This window comes from Parasteatoda tepidariorum, chromosome 10 (assembly GCF_982258835.1).
Source record: "Parasteatoda tepidariorum strain Cologne lab strain chromosome 10, Ptep-v5.0, whole genome shotgun sequence".
NCBI classification, from domain to species: domain Eukaryota; kingdom Metazoa; phylum Arthropoda; class Arachnida; order Araneae; family Theridiidae; genus Parasteatoda; species Parasteatoda tepidariorum.
The window spans coordinates 41,039,929-41,061,295 of record NC_141764.1 but is presented as its reverse complement, the minus strand read 5'-3'; the positions used below and the strand labels follow the sequence as shown (position 1 = coordinate 41,061,295).

At 27.7% G+C, this 21,367-nt stretch overlaps 1 protein-coding gene and 1 long non-coding RNA gene across 4 annotated transcripts in view; one reads left to right on the top strand and one right to left on the bottom strand.

The window, feature by feature from the left end:
- The window catches only part of LOC107441514 (uncharacterized), a 162,469-nt gene that overhangs the window by 45,964 nt on the left and 95,138 nt on the right, over positions 1–21,367 (top strand). The gene's annotated exons all lie outside the window — the stretch shown is intronic.
- The window catches only part of LOC139426315 (uncharacterized), an 84,023-nt gene continuing 83,440 nt past the window's right edge, over positions 20,785–21,367 (bottom strand). For all 3 annotated transcript variants that reach the window (XR_011637553.2, XR_011637554.2, XR_015429540.1), the window contains one exon: positions 20,785–21,100. This is a non-coding gene — a long non-coding RNA (uncharacterized LOC139426315). The remainder of the gene's footprint in view (positions 21,101–21,367) is intronic.

The window sequence follows — 21,367 nt, the reverse complement described above, 5'->3', positions numbered from 1 at the left end:
GTCTGTATATGAACCGCAGTGACTCATAGAAAGAGCTAGTCTCACAGAAAGGTGAGCCAGACTCGAATCTCTGCGTTGACTGGTCAATTCGAATTCTGCTCCCAGTTCTCCCCTACCACAGTATTTGCCCTCGGGCTAACCATGAGTAATTTTCTTTTTTTTTCCCTCCGTGCAACGGAAACGCTGGTTAGTTCTTACAAATGGCCCTCCAAAAAGGCTAGTTTTCTCCAATGCTTGATCCAGGTGCTCCCTTGTCTCAAAAGGTTACAGTTGAACATGGACAACTGTGAACCCGAAAATGGCTCTGCTGTTCAACGTCTGTTATAAAATAAAATAAAAGGTTTTAACATTAGATAAAGGATTAATATAAAATAAAGGCTTAACATAAAATAAAGGCTTACAGAATGACATAAGCTCGGTGTATTCTAGCTTCTAAAAACAAACAAGAATTTATCAGGGTTACAGAGATAAGTATATACCAAACCGTTCTCGTAACAGCTCACACATAAGATTTATTGAAGCAAGATCAACAGAAAAAAAAGAATGTTTTCTTATTAGATCTTAGCATTGAATGAATAACTACAACGGGAGAAAGAGAGAAAAAAAAACGACAGTTGCCCGTTATGCACTTGCACCCATCCAACTGCTTTTCTCGCAAACCGACCCCTCATGCGTAACAGGCGTTGCGCTGACCACGGACATTGAAATGACCTCTTGGTTTTTAACCGGAAATCGCAGTGACTTCTTTACATTACATTTCTATTACCAGCTACAGATGCTTCCGTGTTCGCTAAGAAAAGAATTAGTGAATGTGCGCTCTTTTTTAACAGGAGAGCTATTAACTCTAACAAGACAGAAATCGTAACAACGTGGTATTAACAGCCAAAGAATTCTTTCAAATAGGAGGCAGAGGGATAAAAGGGACTTTTTACTAAGTTCGATTTGTATCTGCTGCATCATTCAATCATCATTTTTGTGTGTTCTATGTAGATTTTCCGATCATTTCCATGAGCATAGACAAGTCAATTTTAATAATTATTTTTTGAACATTTAGTTTAAAAATTCCGAAATAAATGTCCTGTTGTGATGGTTAGTCTGAATGTCCGTTAAAATGTTTTGATCAAAATATACAATTTTTAATCAATTCAACTCAAATTTGGTTTGCAAATATTCTAAAACTTGGCAAGCACATTGGTTGTTTCAAAGCCCATGAAACTACATTTTACCTTGTTTATTAACCTTCAAATATCATTCCATTATATGAGAGAATTTCAAAGAGAAATATAATTTATAGAAAATATTTTTCTTATCCTAGATAGAAAAAAAATTCTTTTTTGAAGATTTTTTAAACTTTCTGTAAAAAATCGAGCGTTATTTAAAATTTCAAAGTAGGTTATATAAGTTTAAAGGTTTGTCTAAATGTTTGGTTGCATGTTGTTTTATCCAAATATACATTAATTAACTGATTTAAATAAATTTATTTTTTCTCTTTTTATACTCCCTTAAATATCATCCTATATAAAAATAAGAAAAATTTAGTTAAATTAAATTTACTATACTTGCCTTTAAAAGTATGCCAAACTTCACATTTTGCAAAATAAAATGAATCATAGTTAAAATTGCCCTAATAGCAATATAATAACTCAGACCAACATAGGACCAATGCTCGAAATAATGGCTGGATAAACGCTATGGAATCCGATATCAGCTAATATTTTGCCTAAATAGGTTCCGAAGTGCCTAAGCCAACTAATATTTTACAGTGATTAATCAGCCTGTGTTTAGTCTTTATAGATTTAATGGATTCAGAATATATGTTTCTGCCACTATTATGCCTACTAAGACCTACACTGTTAGAAATTTATAATTATGTTGAACTGTAATATCGTTCAAATTTTCTGCAGATTTATCCGAAATTGACAAATATTATTTAATTTCTTTGTTTCAGCTACACTTAACCTCACTTAATCCAACCTACAAACATGGTTCAATTTCATTTATTATTAAGAATAAAAAAAATTTTCACCGTATTATAGTTCAGCGTTGAACCAAATTTTCTGAGAGCATATATATAGATGTCTGAACTCATTAGGGTCTATTGAAAGTAAAGTTAGATATACTGTTAGAATTTCCATTCTAAAACTATGGTAAAATAAACAACGGCAGTCTGTCCATACAATTAACCGTAAAGATTACGGTTAAAATACCATTTGCAACTAGCATGGCTTCAAAACCATGAAAATGAAATTTAACTGGACATTGGAGCTAGGTTGTAGTTAAGTTATGTTTAATCAAATGAACCATGGAACATAGTTGAATTGGTTTATATGTCTGTTTCATCTATCATAAGAGATGGGAAATACTAAATTTCTATTCAAACTTATGGTATTTTTTCAGCTTTATGATGCTGTTGTCTATGCGGGAATGACATCTATCTAATCATAATAATAATCATAATAATAATCTATCTAATGTTGTCTATCGTGTTCTAATAGTTCAGGGTCGGAACCTGGGGAGTACAGGTCATTGGGAACTAATTATGTCTTAAAAATATTATAGAAAATTCTGTGATGCAAACGGTAGAAGTCGAATCCCCATTCTGTCAGTCATAAGATTGGCAGATTAGCCCTTTCGTCCTTTTCGATCTAGTTTGCGCAAAAAAATTCTGGTTGTTTAACCGAATTAGGAAAAAGCTGTTTTTCGCACAGTTAGCATTTTCAAAACCATCTTATTTATAGTTATTTGACTGTTTTACTTAAATATGGTAAAATGACAATTAAATAGATTGTTATTGAACCATTTTTTTTCTGAGAAATTTCCAGCAGTGTACCAAAATCTTGATTTTCTGATTCATGTCCTCATGGGACATTTGTTGAGTCAGTTCTGAGCCGGAGATGAAATTGTTGATTCGAAGTAAAGTTGAGATTTTCAAAATAGTTGACGTTCATTCCATGTTCTCTTTTTAAACTAAATATTTTAAAGTCAATATTTTAAAGTTAATATTTCCATACATTATGTAACTTATTTTATGTTAATAACTTTTATAAACAAAGCGTATTTACACTTCATACTACTTATTCTAGCACGGTAACTTTTATATAAAAATTGTGTCAATTTGTTTTCACTCCCTGAAAAAAAAACATAACTGGCAAACAGATCCAAATCCAAGACCACGCGCACAACGAATTACATATTGGGTATGCACTGATGCGTGAAGAGCGCAAAATTTTTAATACTGTAAGTAAAATATAAAAAAACATCATGAATGGCACAACCCTTCAACAAATGAAAGGTCTAAAAAGACTTTTTTTTTAACATCGTGACTGCATCAGTAACAGTTACTTATTTTAAGACTTCTGCAAATGATAGCAAAAAAATGGGTAACGGTTGAAACGATTTTAGGATTAAAGGGAAACATCGCGGTGGCTTTCTTAAATGAGATCAGTTTTTTTTCTCTAAGTAAATCGACGGATAGCGTAATAAAAGAAACGTGTGCATGTATGTTTTATATGTTTTGAAGTAGGCTTAAGATATATTTGAACAAGGCTTAATATTATTAACAAAATAAATTATAAGGATATAAACACAGTTATGGATTATAATATAAAATTTCTCTTTGGAGACATCTAAAAACAAAGAATTCAATGAAACTTTCGATGTTTATCCGATTTTAACGTACTATATAACATTGATACAATTTTCTCTATATTTAAGTTTTTCATTAAATTTATTCCAATGAACTGGTGCACAAGAAAAAAACCTAAAGCTTTCGATTTTAATATTTAAACTATTAAAAATAATTAACACAAGCAAAAACGTAATCATACCATTAAAATTGCGCATAAATTCCCGGGATATTATAGAACTATGTCAAATAAATAATAAATTTTTCAAAAGATGCAGAGTTCAAACACTTTATTAAAAGTTTAAAAATATAAGTTATTTTTAAAATATGGATTAGATTATAATCATCAATGTCTATGATGAGGAGCGGATGAACAACTAAACTCTGCAAAACCTGCTGATGTATCGCCACATCAATGGTCTCAATAAGCTCCAGAATCGCAATTCTGGGATTGTTTGATAAAACTTGGTCTTTATACTCCCATAAAAAGGAGTCCATAGGATGATATCAAGAGCATGTGGTGATTTTGACAATAGACATACGCTAAATTTCAAAATTTTTATTGAAAGATGGTCAAAAATAAAACCGCGCATGCTCACAAAGAAACAATATGCCCTGCATTCAACTGTCCAGTTTTAACTGAATCTGGCCGAATTCTTAAAAATCACTTCAATTGCTTTTCATGTAACTCAATATTTGTCAAACTTATACATACATGAAGTTAAATTAAGTAAATATGACAAAAGTTGAAGAAGTTAATGAGTCTACACTGTTTCGAGAAAGCAGTTTTTTAACTTTACCTTTGCGCGATTCCTCGCAAGTCTTTCAGGAAAACATCTTTTGTTAAGGTGCATCTGTTTTTGAAATATCTCTAAATTGAATGTTAATTGATAAAATAGTTTTATTCCTATTTATATATATAAAAACTTAACAGATATTAAATTTTGCTAGAATTGCAATTTAAATTTTAAACAAGGGTGGATCCAAGCAAAAAGCTACAAAGATAGTAAAAATTATTTTTAATAGAGCACAACAAATAAAAAATAATATTAAGAGGTGATATACTTGTTGATCACTTGTCTACATAATCACTAATTCTATCCAGGCATTTATCGGAATCCAGAACCAATCAGTTCAATCCATCTAAATCACGTCCTTGTCTAACGAGCCGGTTCTTCGACAGCTGTTTTCACAACACTGTCAGAAGATAACCTTGTTCTAGATAAACTTTCTTTTCAAGTTCGGAATCAGAAAATAGTTTCTGCTTTCTAAAATATTGGTTGTTCAAAGCGATGGCTCCCGACCTGTCACAAAGTGTTTGCAAGCACTATGAAGCTTTAAATTGCTTTGCTCGAGGAGAAAATCCTCACTCAACATGCCAAGGCTTTTCTTCCAGGCCAAAGCGAAGATTTGGCACTCAGTGACTTTTTCCTGGTTACAATTTTTAAAAAAAATCTAATCTAAAACTACCAAAAACTCGCCTCCATGAACAACACTGGAGAGAAAAATTTTTGTTGCAATTTTTTAGTCTTAACGTTTTTAGTCTATTTTTTGTCAAAATGTATACGTTTAAAAACGTTATACATATAAAAGGGGGGATGCATAAATAATACGACAAACGTCTAGGGGAAGTAGGGCACATTATCAAGAACAAAATTGCGTAAAAATCCATTACCGTAAATATTGTCATACGAACACTTTCCTATTATTACTGTTTCTTCGCATGCTTTAGAGTAGAAAAGCACCCTTGGCAGCGCATGACGACATTTTCGGGTATGAGTTCCTATGCAATTTTGCTCCTGATGATGTGCTGTAACACCTCTAGAAGTTTTTCGCAAGATTTATACCACCCTCTGTTAAATAAAACGCTTTTGAACTATTACATTTCGACGAAAAATGGTCTAAAAATGTCATTTAAAAAAAGAAACTGTAGCTAGAAGAGAGAAACCGATTGCGGATTTGAAATTAGCGGTATACAAAAATATTTAAGATCTGTTAAAAAGTCTCATGCAACAGAAAACAAAAAAAAAATTCTTCCCTAATGTTATTTGAACGCAGGACAAGCTTCTCCAAAGGGATGAACAAATTGTTCCGATAAATGCCTGAATAGGTTTTGTGGTTAAGTAAAACGGTGATATGCAAGTATGCCTGAATTTATCCTCTCATAAGTTCCTATATTTTCGAAATTTTTTTCAAAAATTTATATTGTTGAATTATGGTTTTATTATTATCAGTTATCAATATGTATAATGTATTAATTTTGCCAAACAATCTCTTAAGCAATAAATCCAAAAATTCCGTATTTAAAATCGAAACAATAAATGTGGGTTACTTTAAATTATGTACCTTCAAATTAATCAAAAGAAACATAGATTATAATGCTGAGTACCAGAAACATACAAGCAAAACTTTATGTAAATATGGGGTACTTGGATATCTTTAGAGTCTTGTATTCGAAAATAACGGAATAAACAATCTATATGAAAATAACAAAACCATTTTTTTTTAAATTTTATAATAGTCTGTGACAATGGTGGGTACTCTTTCTTCTAGGCCATTCTGAGTATATATGCGTTAATATTGGATGCATTCATTTTTCATCTTATTACGTAAAACAAAAAACTGATTTTTCTTTCTTTTATTTATTGTATACATTTTTTGTAAATTTTTGTTAGCAATGTTTTATGGTTCGAGAACAAAATATTGACTTTGAGCACAAATTATAGATTTGAGAGTTGTTTAGATACGTATATAATAGGTTACAATAAATAAAGAACAGTAATTTCATCCCTGTCCAACCCTGACAACTTCAACGTATTTAATGAATAGATATTTATTTAACTTTAAAATAATACCTTAAAGCTTACAACTATCCGACCATTTCAAAATAAATAATAATACGTTAGATTAGTTTCTAAAAAAAGTAACCCCCATCATTGTTATAAAAAAACTATCACTGCACATAATGCCAGGTATCATTAATCATTATCCTTATCTGAACACCAAAGTGTATTTTGAGCATGCTATTAAGGGTTTCTTAAGCGTCTCATTGTTAAGCATACAGAATTAGCTTACCTCTAAGTGATATTAGAAAATTACACTGAAACAACTTAACACGCATTGTTAACTGTCACGTTTTGTTAATTTGGATAACCAAAACATATTTAACAATGCTTTCAATTTTAGAAGCTGAAAATTGCGGCTGAGGGTAAAGCGCTTTTATGCTGAACCTAAGTACAACCTATTTAAGCACGTCACGTTGTTCCAACACTCAACAATAACCGAATTCATTGTTTTTAATTATAATCATCACGATTTGCCAATAACCAGATTTAGCAAGTTAAGTACTTCTATTAGCGTGTTCGCGGCTTAGCGGTTGTCTTACAAACATTTGCAGTTTATTTCAATATACAATGTCCAGGTCTATTCATAACATAGTAAATCGAATAATCAGAAGATTTTAGATTATCGTCTGCTTCAGTCTTTTTTTTAATTTAAAAGAATGTCGGAGCATTTGATGATAAGGATCTAACTGAGGATATCTGTAAAAGGCCAAGCAAGTTTTCACACATTAAAAAAATAGATAAATAAATTTTCAAAAATTTTAATTAGTTTTATTTTTTGAAGTATGAAACAGGTTTTCAACTCAAATATTAGAAAATTCCTTTTGGGATATTTCGAGACTTTCACTACATTTTTTACTTCAAAATATATTTTTTAACTAAGGGTATTTTATTATATGCATTGTCTAAACTTGAAGAATTTCAGAAAAGTTAACTTAAATTATGATCATTAAACTGGTAATAATACACGTTTAATAAAAATACAGTGAAGAAAAACTATCAAAAAATTTCTTTGTAAATAAAAGTATGTTTATTAACAACAATCCTAAAATTATTTCGAAAGAATATATCATGGTTGATTCTGGTTAAAAAAAATCCAACATATACGGTATTTAAACCATTTAATTGTAAATTTTCCTATCTATGGTAGGGATTTTCTGAAAACCGAAACTCTGGTTTTCGAAATTATAGTTCTTATTACTACACTACACATTCAGTAAAAAAATTCAAAACTGAGAATGAAAAACAAATTTAACTGAATAAGGGGGGACTTTTTATGCCATGCTCTTACGTATCATGGTTCATTTACCAAATTTTACCACAAATTAAAAAACTAGTGTTATTGTTTGTATTCCCTGACATGGGGGGGGGGGGGGAATTTGTTAATTCTACCAAAATCATTACCTAAGTGCATCGGAAAAAATTACCGAGATTTTTGGTGCTTTCATAGAGCCAGAAACACTCTGAATTTTACCACAATCTGATAGTTTTGACCCCATTTATTTTCTTTGAGCAGATTTTTGGTTGCGATCATCATTTGATTTAAGATTCATTCATAAAAGTAGCGAACTTGCTTATAATTAGTTATATTATAGTGCAAAATACCTATTATTTTCTTATTATTTTATTTAATATTAGTTTGAATGATAAGGAATGAAAAAAAGTTTGAATGATAAGGTATAAAATTTTGTACATTATTCTTAAAGACATAAATTTTCATGACAAAATACGAGATTTGAGTGAAATCGGTCAAAGAAATCGAATTTTTAAAATACGATTTTTTTAATTACCTCACATACTAGACAATTTTATTTTAATGATGCTTAAATGTAATAATTAGTTTTAACAACAATGTGGAATATTTAAAAATGATAAATAATATCACATTTATTACTGCAACTTATAACATATAACTATGCATCTCATGAACACAAAAAATAGCAGATTATCTCTGCAATATTTTGTACTGCTTTTGGCAAGTGCTTTTATTCTACGTTTTATTCTTAAGAGAGTGGGGGGAGGAGAATTCCTCAATATGAAAAGGAAAAAAAACTTTCATACTATAGTAACAAAAGCATTAACATTTAAGAGTGACAAAAATAATTTACGAGTTCAAATCCTGTAACCCCTTCTCATTTGTTGAAAATAAAGGGGTGCACGACCTTTCAATTCCTTTTTTTCTATTCTCAAATCTTAACAAAATTACACAGCGATAAAACGAGCAGAAGCTACAACTTCTAAAAGCCATACAGCTATACCTTATGACAAACGATAAGTAAATTCGCTCTTATTTTGTATTTTTTTTTTTTTTTTACTCTTACTGACAGAGATTACGGTTGCAGATTCTTCTTTTCTTTTTTTCACTCTTCGTGCCTTAAGGTACTCTATGCTTCATGCTTTATCCATAATTGCACCGCTTTGCTCTTCGACTTTGTCATGGCTTTTCAGTCTTACCGCCATAAATCATTGCACGTCTGTCATATTCATCACAAATGTTAAGGTTAAAGAGATAAACCGGCTATAACGAGTGAATGTCATGCTTGTTTGATATTGAAGATGGTAAATGTAGAAGACTAGTTATTCAGAATTTGTTATTGAATATAACTTTATTTTAACAGTTTTTTTTAGATTATGCTAATTAATATTCAGTTTTATTTTAAAGTCTTTTGCTTAATTTTTTATTATTTGTTTATTAAATATTTTTGTCTATGTTTCATGTATTTATTAAATTTTTTTATCCAATATTATTCTTATATATATAGATATTTATTTATTTATTTGTTTATTTATTTATTTACTTGTTTATTTATTTATTTTATTTATTTATTTATTTATTTATTAAATTTTTTATCCAATATTATATATAGATATTTATTTATTTATTTGTTTATTTATTTATTTACTTGTTCATTTATTTATTTTATTTTATTTTATTTTATTTTATTTATTTATTTATTTATTTACTTGTTCATTTATTTATTTTATTTTATTTTATTTTATTTTATTTATTTATTTATTTATTTGTTTATTTGTTTATTTATTTATTTTATTTATTTATTTATTTATTTATTTATTTATTTATTTATTTATTTATTTATTTATTTATTCATTCATTTTCGATTATAAAATGATATTAAGAAAGTTTTGAAAAGAAAAACTTCGATTAAATTATAGTTTTTTCTCTTTATTGGTCAGATAATGAAATCCTGACTTTAGAGAATATATTGTTAAAAAGTTTATACCATGTTTCTAGCTCTATGGGAACCTCAAAAAGCTCAGTAATTATCACCGAGGTAAAGATTTTAGTAAAATAAACAATAAAATATGGTTTTATAATATGGGACAAAATTTGTGAGGTGAGATAAAATTTGGTAATTTTTTCATAATATCGTAGAGAATAGCATAAAAACCATTCATTTGGATAAATTTACCTTACAGTCTTGTATTTTTTTACTAATTGTGTGGGAATAAGAACTATAATCTTGAAAATCAGGATTTGCGGTAAATAGCAATAAATAGAAAAATTACTAAATGAATATTTTAAAAAACGTATATTTCTTTTAAAATTATGGTTCTTTTTATTAAAAATGTCATTACTATATAGAACTTTAATTTTACCAATATTTTTTCCCTCCACTTAGTTAAACAACAATACCTTAATGCTGTACCAAGTTTAAACATATAATCATGCAATAAGTTAAACCATCTTAAGTTTAATTACTCAATATCATGGTTAACTTGAATGGTGACATGGTTGATTTATGATTTAAGATTGATCCAATTTTTCTAAGAGTGTGCAGTATTAAAAAAAAAATAACTGAAAGTAAAATATCGTCATTTTCCACCGCGTGCCCTATGCCGGAATTTACATTCAAATGTGCCCTGTAACCTGTCTGAAACAAAAACAAAAACATAAACAATTGAAAATATAGATAAAATAAAATTCATCTTAAGGTTCACTACATTTAATCCAAAAATACGAAAGAGAAAATTTGAGATTGCACTCTCCGATTACTTAGAAACATTTCAATCGAATTATGGTTTTAAACATTCAATGGAAACCAATGAAAATAAATCCTTTTGATGGGAATGCCAGGATTGTGCAGCCTTCTTTAAAACATATTAACGTTTCCCTACAACGACTAGTAAATCTGAAATATGCAATGGAATTATCATTAATAATGAATTATCAATATTGAAACAACATGTACCTAATGTATTATTAATACTTAGAAAGCAAATCTAAAGTTTTTAAATTACGCGACCTTGGGTGAAATAATAAACAGAGATAAAAAACCTAAAAAATTTAATATTCTTTAGTAATTTTATTTAACAGATGCTTAAATACAACAGATTGTTTGTAAGGTTATGTTACAATACTAAATGTCGTATATTATTTTAGTTTTATTAGCCAAAATTATGGTGCTTTTTTTAACAGAAATGTAATTACTATAGAGTATAGTTAGTTTTACGGAATTTCTTCTCCGTTTTACTTCGATATTTTGCTGAAATTTTTTTAAAAAAAATTCAAATTCCCATTACTTAAGTTACCTAATAGTCTATAAAACATTCTTACTTTTTTTTTACTTTCTGCTTACTCCCGGATGTTGTGAAACCCTTTTTTCGGCACTTGAAAAACACTAACTAATCGTATCACAAATTAAGCCTTCTGGATTTTCTTGACTCTTGTAATGTCATTTGCCTTTGCCCTGCTCTTCCCACACGTGTCTATTTATCGAGATTCTTTTTCTTTTTATCTCTTTGCAAAAAAAAAAATAAGCGTTTAAGAAACTCTTTTGTAGTATTTGATCTGTTGCAATTACTCGTCAGTGTAAGGGACGACCAAGACTGATCGCTTGTAATTATTTCGGTAAATGCTAAAAAAGCTTTTAAAGCACTTATTTATGTAGTTGCATTTTCTTTAAAATACCAGTGTAGTTAGAGGGAAACAATGTTGAAAGAATGTAAAACGCTTCGGACTCGGATCTTAAAAAAATTACTAAAATTATAGCTTGCTTTGAAAGTTTCAAAAACATCCTTTATCGAGTTCACGTGATTATCTCAATTTATGGGTTGAAGTGTCGATCGAAATATTTCAAACCCGAAAGCGTATCTATTTGTTTCAGTTGAAAGTATTGATTTTAAAAACTTTTTTTTTAAAATTTATATCTCTGATTTATAAACAGAGAAAAAAAAAGAAATAAAATACGGTCAAAATTACCTGAAAATTATAACGTTTACCGTGTTTCTGGCTCTATGAAAGCATTATAAAGCACGGTAGTCGTTGCGTAGAGCTTTGGCAATAATTTTGATAAAATTAACAATAAAATATTGTCTTATAATATGCTTCAAAATTTGGAAAATGATTTAAAATTTAGAGATATTTCATAATACCATGGAAGATGGCATGAAAACTATTTATTCAGTTAAATTTTACTTTTTAGTGTGGTATTTTTACTATATGTGTGCTAATAAGAACTATAATTTTTAAAACCAAAATTTCCGGTGAACCGTTACCATATGAATTGCTTAAATGCTGCATATGCTACTTTAATGGTTGATGGATTAAGAGAGTAATCTGATTTAGAAAATTTTTATTCAAAAGCCAATTTTTAATCCTTTAGCATAATATTTTTGAACTATGTTAAATAATGTATAGTCATCAGAATAATGCATATGCTATGTTAAATAATGCTATGTTAAATAATGCATGGTCATCAAAAAAATATCTTTTTCCTTTTTTTCAAAGAAATAATCCTATCTTAAAACGAATAATCATTCAAATAATGACAATTAGTTGAATTAATAAATTAATAACTAATTTAATAAAAATTATTTTTTAAAAGGAAATGTAGCGGAGTACAGCATTTTTATTTTGATTATCGTTCAACTCTTTGCGCTCTTGCTTTTTAATTTTTTTTATACTTGAAATTTAATAAAAATTCAAAAGTATTACTAATTATCGAAACAGTAAAATCTAAATCAAAAAAGGCTTCGTAATAAGTCATTAATTACAATTTGACGAAATAGAGGAAGAGAAATTTCAAAGATCAAACGTAAGATCAAAAACTAATTCTTATTTTAGCATTTCTTATTTCAGATTAAGCAGTTAACTAATATCTATTAGTAGGACCAATAACTACATTAAAAATATCTTAAAATAAAATATAACGATGTATGACATTAACACTTTCGTAAATTTTGAGATCTCTTCACAGTAGTTTTATATTTTTTCTTAATTTCTGAGAACAGGTTTTAAAAAAAACTAAGCCATTATAATCTATAAAAATGGGGAAATCTATAACGGTATAAAGTCATTATAGCTGATCAATTACGATTTGACGAAAACAAGAAGAAGAAAAGTATTTGTAAAAAACTTTAAAATTGAAATTATTAGTTAAAACATTTAGCAGTGGACTTTAAAATCATTAAATAATTACTATTAGTTGAAAAAATAACTATTTAAATTTATAAGAAATTATTAATTAAAATGAAACATACAACGTTTTAAATTTATTAATTTCGTATAAAGTCCGCACTCCTTTTCTTTACTTTTTCTTATTCTTAACCCTGATCTCAAAATCAGAATTATTAAGTCGAATCTATAATTAAAGAATTATTGCATAGATTAATACTTTTTTGACGAAAGAGGAAAGATAAATTTCGAAAATAAGATTATATTAAGGAATCAACATACTGTTTCTGTTTTCGGCTCAGAATAAATTACATTACAGAACACATTTAATTAAATTGATAAGAAATTATTAATTAAAATGAAACATACAACGTTTTTAAATTTATTAATTTTGTATAACATCCGTACTTCTTTTCTTTACTTTTTCTTATTCTTAAACCTGATATCAAAGTCAAATTTTCTAAGTAAAATCTATAATTAAAGAAATATTACATAGATTAGTTTTGACGGAAAAAGAAATATAAATTTCAAAAATAAGATTATTTTAAAGAATCAACATACTGTTTCTGTTTTCGGCTTAGAATAAATTACATTACAGAACGTATTTAACTAAATTGATAAGAAATTATTAATTAAAATAAAACATACAACGTTTTTAAATTTACTTATTTCGTATAACATCCGTACTCCTTTTCATTACTCTTTCTTATTCTTAACCCTTATCTCAAAATCAAAACTATTTAGTAAAATCTATAATTAAAGAATTATCGCAAAGATTAATTACATTATAATGAAAAAAGAAAGATAAAATTCAAAAATAAGATTATTTTTTGTATCAACATACTGTTTCTATTATCGGCTTAGAATAAATTACATTACCGAAAGAAATTTTCAAACATTCCCATACTTTTCAATACCTCTTCCTTGTTTCTTGCCGCCGAATAAATAATAGCTACAACTGTAACCTACACGATTCCTTAAAAATAGCAACAAATCACTTTAAATACGTGAGAAATTTTGAAGGGAAAACATTTTCGATTATTGTTTTCTTTGACTTCTCAGCCGTTTGAAACGTAGTAAAAAGCAATCAAAACCAAATATCATGAAAGGGCATCGGCAATGCTATCTCCAGACCTCATCAACCAATACGTCGATCATATCATGCTAGAATAGATTTGTGGGTTCTCGCCTTAATAGATTTGCCTTTGTTTTGAATATGCAAGTGATTTTGTTCTTTATTCATGTGTTTTCAAAAGCATGCAGTTAATGTTAGATATATTATTTGTCTTTTATTTTGAACATGACACTGGCTTTGTTCTTTATTCATTTGTGTTAAAAAGCATATCGTTCATATAGTTGATGCAAGATTTGTCTTTATTTCAGATATGCTAATAGCTTTTTTTTTCTTTAATTATATGCGTTAAAAAGTATGTCGTTCATGATATTTGGTGTAAGATTTGCCTTTGTTTTGAATATGCAATTGATTTTGTTCTTTATTCATGTGTTTTCAAAAGCATGCAGTTAATGTTAGATAGATTATTTGTCTTTTATTTTGAACATGACACTGCCTTTGCTCTTTATTCATTTGTGCTAAAAAGCATGTAGTTCATATAGTTGATGCAAGATTTGTCTTTAATTTAGATATGTTATTAGTTTTTATTTTCTTTATTTATATGCTTTAAAAAGTAAGTCGTTAATAATATTTGGTGCAAGATTTGTCTTTATTTTGTATATGCAAGTAATTTTGTTCTTTATCCATGTGTTTTCAAAAGCATTCAGTTAATGTTAGATATATTATTTGTCTTTTATTTTGTACATGACACTGGCCTTGTTCTTTATTCATTTGTGTTAAAAAGCATGTCGTTCATACAGTTGAGGCAAGATTTGTCTTTATTTCAGATATGCTAATAGTTTTTTTTCTTTATTTATATGCGTTAAAAAGTAGGTCATTCATAATATTTGGTGCAAGATTTGTTGGATATGCAAGGGGCTTTGTTCTTTATTCATATGAGTTAAAAAGTATGTAGTTAATAAATTTGATGCAAAATTTGTTTTTATTTCGAATACGCAAGTGGATTTATTATTTATCCATATGTGTTAAAAAGTATGTAGTTCATAATATTTGAGGCAAAATTACAGAAAACATGGTTTTTAAATCCATGGGGTTGTTTGGGAAACATTGTTTTTAAATCCAAATAACAATAAACTACGAATATTACAATTCATCCTAATTTCAAAAGTACTTAAAGTCTTAAAATGTATGTATCTTATTTAATAGTAAACTTATTTTTCTTAAATAATTTTCTACACATATCTTAATGCAATATAACATGAAATATAATAAATATTAAAGGATTATAATAAATATATATAATGGAACATAATAAATATATATAAAACCAATAATTACATTAAAGCTCATTTAAACCAGGAACGTTTTATTACATTATTTTACATATAAAGCAGTCTCGTTTTTAAAAGGAAAATTAATGCAAGAGAAAAGTAAGTGCTAAGCCTTCACTCATTTAAAATATGAAAAATTCTGCGAATTTATTTTACTTATATTATTCATCACTGGTATAAATTACTTTGGTATTTTAAGTAGTTTTTACAACAAGACATTTAAATTGTTAGATTCTTTGAAGAAAAAAACTTTTTTTAATTATAATATATAAAATAAGCTCTTCATTTTAAATAAAAATGGTAACTCATTTGAAAGTTCAAACATAATATTAAAATTCCTCTTAAATTAAATTGTACTAACTACTAAGCGCGGTAACTTACAAGCTAAGAATTCCCTTATATGCATGATATCGAGTTTGTTTTATTCTTTTAATATTGTATGATACGTAATTCAACAAAACAAACATTTAGACAGACGAAAAAACATTCTTATATATTAAAAAAAAATACTTGTCATTCTGCATAAAAACGCTAATTTATTTGAAAATTTAAAAATAATATTAAAATTCCTCTCAAAAATTAAATTCTGTAATATTTAGAAGCGGCAACTTATAAGTTCAGAATTTCCTTAAGTGCATGACATAGAGTTTGTTTTATTATTCTATTTGTCTAAAAGTATTTTATGATAAGTAATTTAACGAGACAATTAAATTTTTTGTTTTTTTGAAGGAAAAAAAATTCATTTAATTTCAATATACTAAAATAATACTTGTAATTTTATATAAAAACAGTAATTTTCATATATTTTAAATAGTATTTTAAATAGTAATTTTTAAAAATTTAAAATAGTATTAAAATTCCTCTCAAACATTTAATTTTGTAATAATTAAAGACGGCAACTTATAAGTTGAGAATTTCCTCGTGTGTATGATATAAAGTTTGTTTTATTTATTTATAATTTATTTTTTCGACATTAGATTTCATTCGAGGCTTGAATCAGCATCAAAAGATTCTTCTGAAGAACTTTCTTACTTTTTTTTAAATAATACTGGTATTCATAGTTTTGGTGTTTCGAGAAATAAGATTCAGAATAAAAAATATCTTAGTGCCTTTTAAAGGTTAGAACAGAAATTTCGATACATTTAAAGTCATAATATTTTGGAAGAAAGAAAACATTACGACATTAAAAATACATATCTGAGAGATGTGATTTCTCTTTTTTTAATGCCTTAAAGATTTCACAATAAGAAATTTATATTATTTTCCTTTTCTTTCTTCGTATACTTTTTATTAAGTCTGCTGCATTATTTATCAATATTGCTTAGGAATTTTATAAATCGTCTTATAACATTCATCAGTATTCTTGAAATTTTTTCAAAATATGTTATAGTTTTCCATCTCTTATAATACATTTTCAACTTAAATATTTACATAGGAAGAAAAGTCGAATTGAACACTAAGTTTTTTTTTTTCATAATAACAAATATTGAAGAATAATGTAAAGGATATGCAGTTATGAATAATTGCATTAGTATTCGATCGAATAAAAATAACCATATATTTTTTTCTCCGTATAATATATGTTTTTCATTGGATTATACCGGTGTCCCTTTTATATATTTTTCTGGCACTCTAATTTCAAGCAAAAATATATTTCAACACTTTTTTTAAAAATCAAAACAGTCTAATAGTTAGAAGGAAAATCTGTTAGATTGTCGGAATTATATTTGTACTAAAACATAAAATCCAAAAAAAAAGTTGTTAGAATTTTTTTAATTCATATTCAAGAATTTAACAGTAATTGATTTTTCAAATTAATGAAATTTCAACGATGAATAACTGTTTCTCTTAGATCTAAATAACTGTAAATATAAGTTCAAATTTGAAAAAAAAATGTTCGAAAGTGAATCGTGTTTGGAAAATTTTACCTCTAACGCAGAAAAAAAAAAACTGGTGTTTCATAACCATAAATTATTTGAATGCTAACTATAATATTTTTTTACTTACTTTAACCTAAATTAATAAAATAATAAAAAAAGTAGAAAAAATATTTTTAATAAAAATTCTGCTTCAAATGATAATTTTATTTTCAATTTTTAAGTTGACAATTATTATTGCTAATGCTTAGTCTTAAAAAGGACTTTCAAGTACAGCAGACATCGTATGATCTGCTTTCAGAAAACAAAGTTTTTACTTTTGCTACGGGTGACTTAACCATTTCGAACATTAGGTAGGAAGCGTTTCTTTTATAACTGAACGATACTTTAAAGAACGGTTGTGCTAACATTCGATGCGCAAGTTTACCTTGATTATCTTGCACCTTCGCGTAAAAGGGTTAATGTACGGTGCTTTAATGGTCTTATTTCTTTCTTTATCTTCCCACTTTCTCTCACCATAAACAAAATAAAAAAGAGTTCGAGAGCGAAAATGGGTCCATTAACCTTCTAAAATGTTCTAGTACACCCCCGACTCAAATGATTTCTAAGCTTTTCTTTGTTGGACATAGTGAGCTATAAGGGGTATAAGGTCATGAAAAGCATACAACAAATCCAATCGTCAAGTTCAAACCTCCCGTCGTGTTTCAGGGTAAGAAAAGAATGGATTGTCCGGAATGTTAGTTGAACAAAGAATATTTTTTCGTACGGTATTCTTCTTTATGTAAAAACCGCATATTTATCTTTTGTTCTATCATTAGAGCGTGTTCTGGAAAGAGTGTAAATAGTTGTATTTTTTAAATGCTAAACACTGAAAACAAAGAGGTTTTTTCTTCGTTGAAGTGTTATCCTAAACATTTCTTTTAGACAGGGTAAGATCAGAAAAGCGGAAGTAGTTAAGAAGATAAGAAACAAAGGAAGTCTAGATATTTACACAAAATATCTTACACATGAAAGAAAAACAGTTAAGTATATGCCACAAAAATATTTTTAAAAAAATTCCTAAGGTTTTTCATATTTTTTTATTTACTTACAGAAACAATTATAATTTTTATTTATGATCCATAAACAGCACGAACTAATCTGAATTTCTGGATTGATAATTTGAACCGATATTACACAGTTGTCCAAAAGGTTGAGCATTATTCGACACATTACCAATATTTTGAATTATTCTTAATTTTTGGACTCCAGTGTACTTCTTAAGAAATATGTCTGAAAAGAAACTTTGCAAAAATATTTATAACTTGGGGCTCTACTTCCTACTAGCTTTGCTCACTTACACTTATGATCGCTATAAGCAGTCATTTTTACTTCTTAAAATAAACAGATTGTTGCATCTCAATTAAATATTATTCAATTAAAAGATCCCAATTTCTTACACAGATTTAATTCTCGTTAACTTAATTTTTTATTCTTATCAATTTGCTCGATTACAATTACATCTTCATCGACAACTTTGTTTTGAATTTTTGTTTTTTTTTTTTAAATTTTAGGTTATTATAAAACTTTTAAAATGTTTCTCACTAAAAAAAATGTGCAGTAGGGTGAAATATTTATTCCTAAAATATTTAATAGATTTAATTACATGTTAATTGGATACTTGCAAGCGACGTCACGCGTGTTTCAGTCAATCAGAGACACGCACGAGTAACGTCGCTTGCAGGTATCCAATTCAATCTGAAACGAAAATTGATTCAGTATTATGATAAACCAGAATCTAATAATTGCAATACTAACACGCCACACACAACCACATAATTAGACAAAACCATGTGAATAAATGCAAGTACCCAGTTGGGAATAGTTTTACATAAGTCTCTTATTACAAAAATAAATATAACTTATTCACTTTTGTGTGGAACAGTAAGATACCGTTTGTATAATGTTTTAATACATTATACAAACGGTATAATGTATTACAAACACAGTATGTATGTTTGTCTCTAAATGTTGCATAATAAAGTAATGTAATATTATTTTATCATACAGAAACACCAATTTTAGTTTTTACCCTTTATCTTTTGAACAATACTCAAAATCAAATACTTAGTAGTATAAATTAATTATACGGAAAGATGATAAGCATAATATTGTGAAAAGATAATAGTGAGAGATTATAAGAAATATTTCAGAAAAATACCGTTGAATGAAGGTAAATAATTTGCAGATTTAAAAATATCTTTATAATTTCTAATAATATTATACAAATGAACATTTAAAAAAAAAATCAAGATATTCTTTGTTGATTATATCATATGATGTACTGGCCAATAAGATTTCACCGACAGAAATGTCAAATGGCTTAGATCAGTATCTTATGATGCTAGCTGGAATGTTATGAAAAATATTGTGTTATAGTAGAATTCCGGATGAAATCCTAAACATCGTTTCTTGAAAAAAAAATTTTACTGATAAAAGAATAATTGTTTGACTACAAAAAAATTACTTCTAAGACCTAATAAAAGTAAATTTTGAAAATTTTAAAACAATTTTAATGGTTTAAATCAGAAACTTTCATTAACTTCTCAACATCGTTTTGATATGTGTAAAACATAACTAAAAATTAGTAAGAATAAAAATTAAATCATTAGAAAATAGATCTTAAAGATTCCTGATGAAATATACGACTGATATGTGATATAAAAAAGTGAATTGAAGAAGTATTTATTATAAATATATGCAAATTTGCAAGAATTTTTAAAAATATATGAAAACTGCTGTAAATACGAGGAAAAAAATTTAAAAGAAAAAGAAAAACTTGGGTTTGAGGACAATTTTGTTCCTGTACTTGACTTATGTGTTCGCCTATCTGCTGAATTGGATTCAAAATTACAAGAATATAGAGGTCGGGAAAAATTTCGTTTTGGTACCTGTACGCAAATAATCCCTAAGGTTTGACAACATCTGGACAGTGGCACGCAAGAAACTAAAATAAATATCACCACACAATAATGCAAATCGTAACCAACCATTGACAAGCAAATAAAAATTTGTCTTAAATTTAATCCAAGCACAAAAATTGGGTAGTTTCACCTGGTGCCTTGCCAATTTATGTTGGCGCGATTAGGCACCGATACGGAAATATCTCTCCTAAGGTGAATGTTAAATGCCCTAAGAAATCCCCCACACTCAGTTTCTTCAGTTCTGTGAAAATGGATTTTAACTAAAATACATTTTTACCGGAACATGTTAGGGAACAGGAAATCAGATAAACATTAATTTTCACAGTAATAATTACTATAAAATCACTGAATTGCTCTTATTAAATAAATATTACTGTTAAAATTACGGTATAATTTTACGGTAAATTTTATGGTTTTACATACAGGTAACTTATACCGCGATTTGATCCGAAATTTTTTGCAGTGTACTTACTACACTGAGAAAAAACTACAGTCGAAACTACCAGGATATGGTAAAATTTACCGTATTTAATTACCGTATTTATTACCTTGGCCCGTGAGCAACAAAAGCTTTGGAAATGATTTTGGTAAAATTAACAATAAAACAAGGCTTTTGATGTGTTGTTTTATCACCTTAATACAAGTAAGACTCATTCAGTAGGTTAGCAAATATTTTATTCACCATAGCTGTTCTATTTTATTATCCAGACTGTTGCCATCCAAAATATAAAAAATAATTCATAATCATCTTGCTTAATCGATTCATTATCGATTAAGAATAATGATAGAAACATCTATCATTTCACCATGTGGGGATTTAATCTTAGACTATGTCAACCTTCATCTATCAAAAAGTGCCTCAAGATAGAGTCCTAGTCCTGTTGGTTGGTCGGGGTGCCTGAGGCCGGAACGGCCCTTTACCCCTTCATCATGAGATGTGGATCCTTGTGGTGTTTCCTTGAGGTCCTTGTTATCTAAAATTGAAAGTAAAGAATTAGTAATGAGCATATTTTAAGATAGAATCAAGTTAACATGTCTAATATACTAGGGAATCGGTATTTAATATTTATAGTGGTAGTTACTCCTCACTTTAAAATATGTGATAAATTTCTGTAAATGTGCTTAAATTTGGTAATTTTATTATCATATCTTAGAGCATGGCATAAAAATGATTTATTCGGTTAAATTTACTTTTCAGTTTCATATCTTTACAAAGAATTTCTTGAAAACTGTTAAGTAAA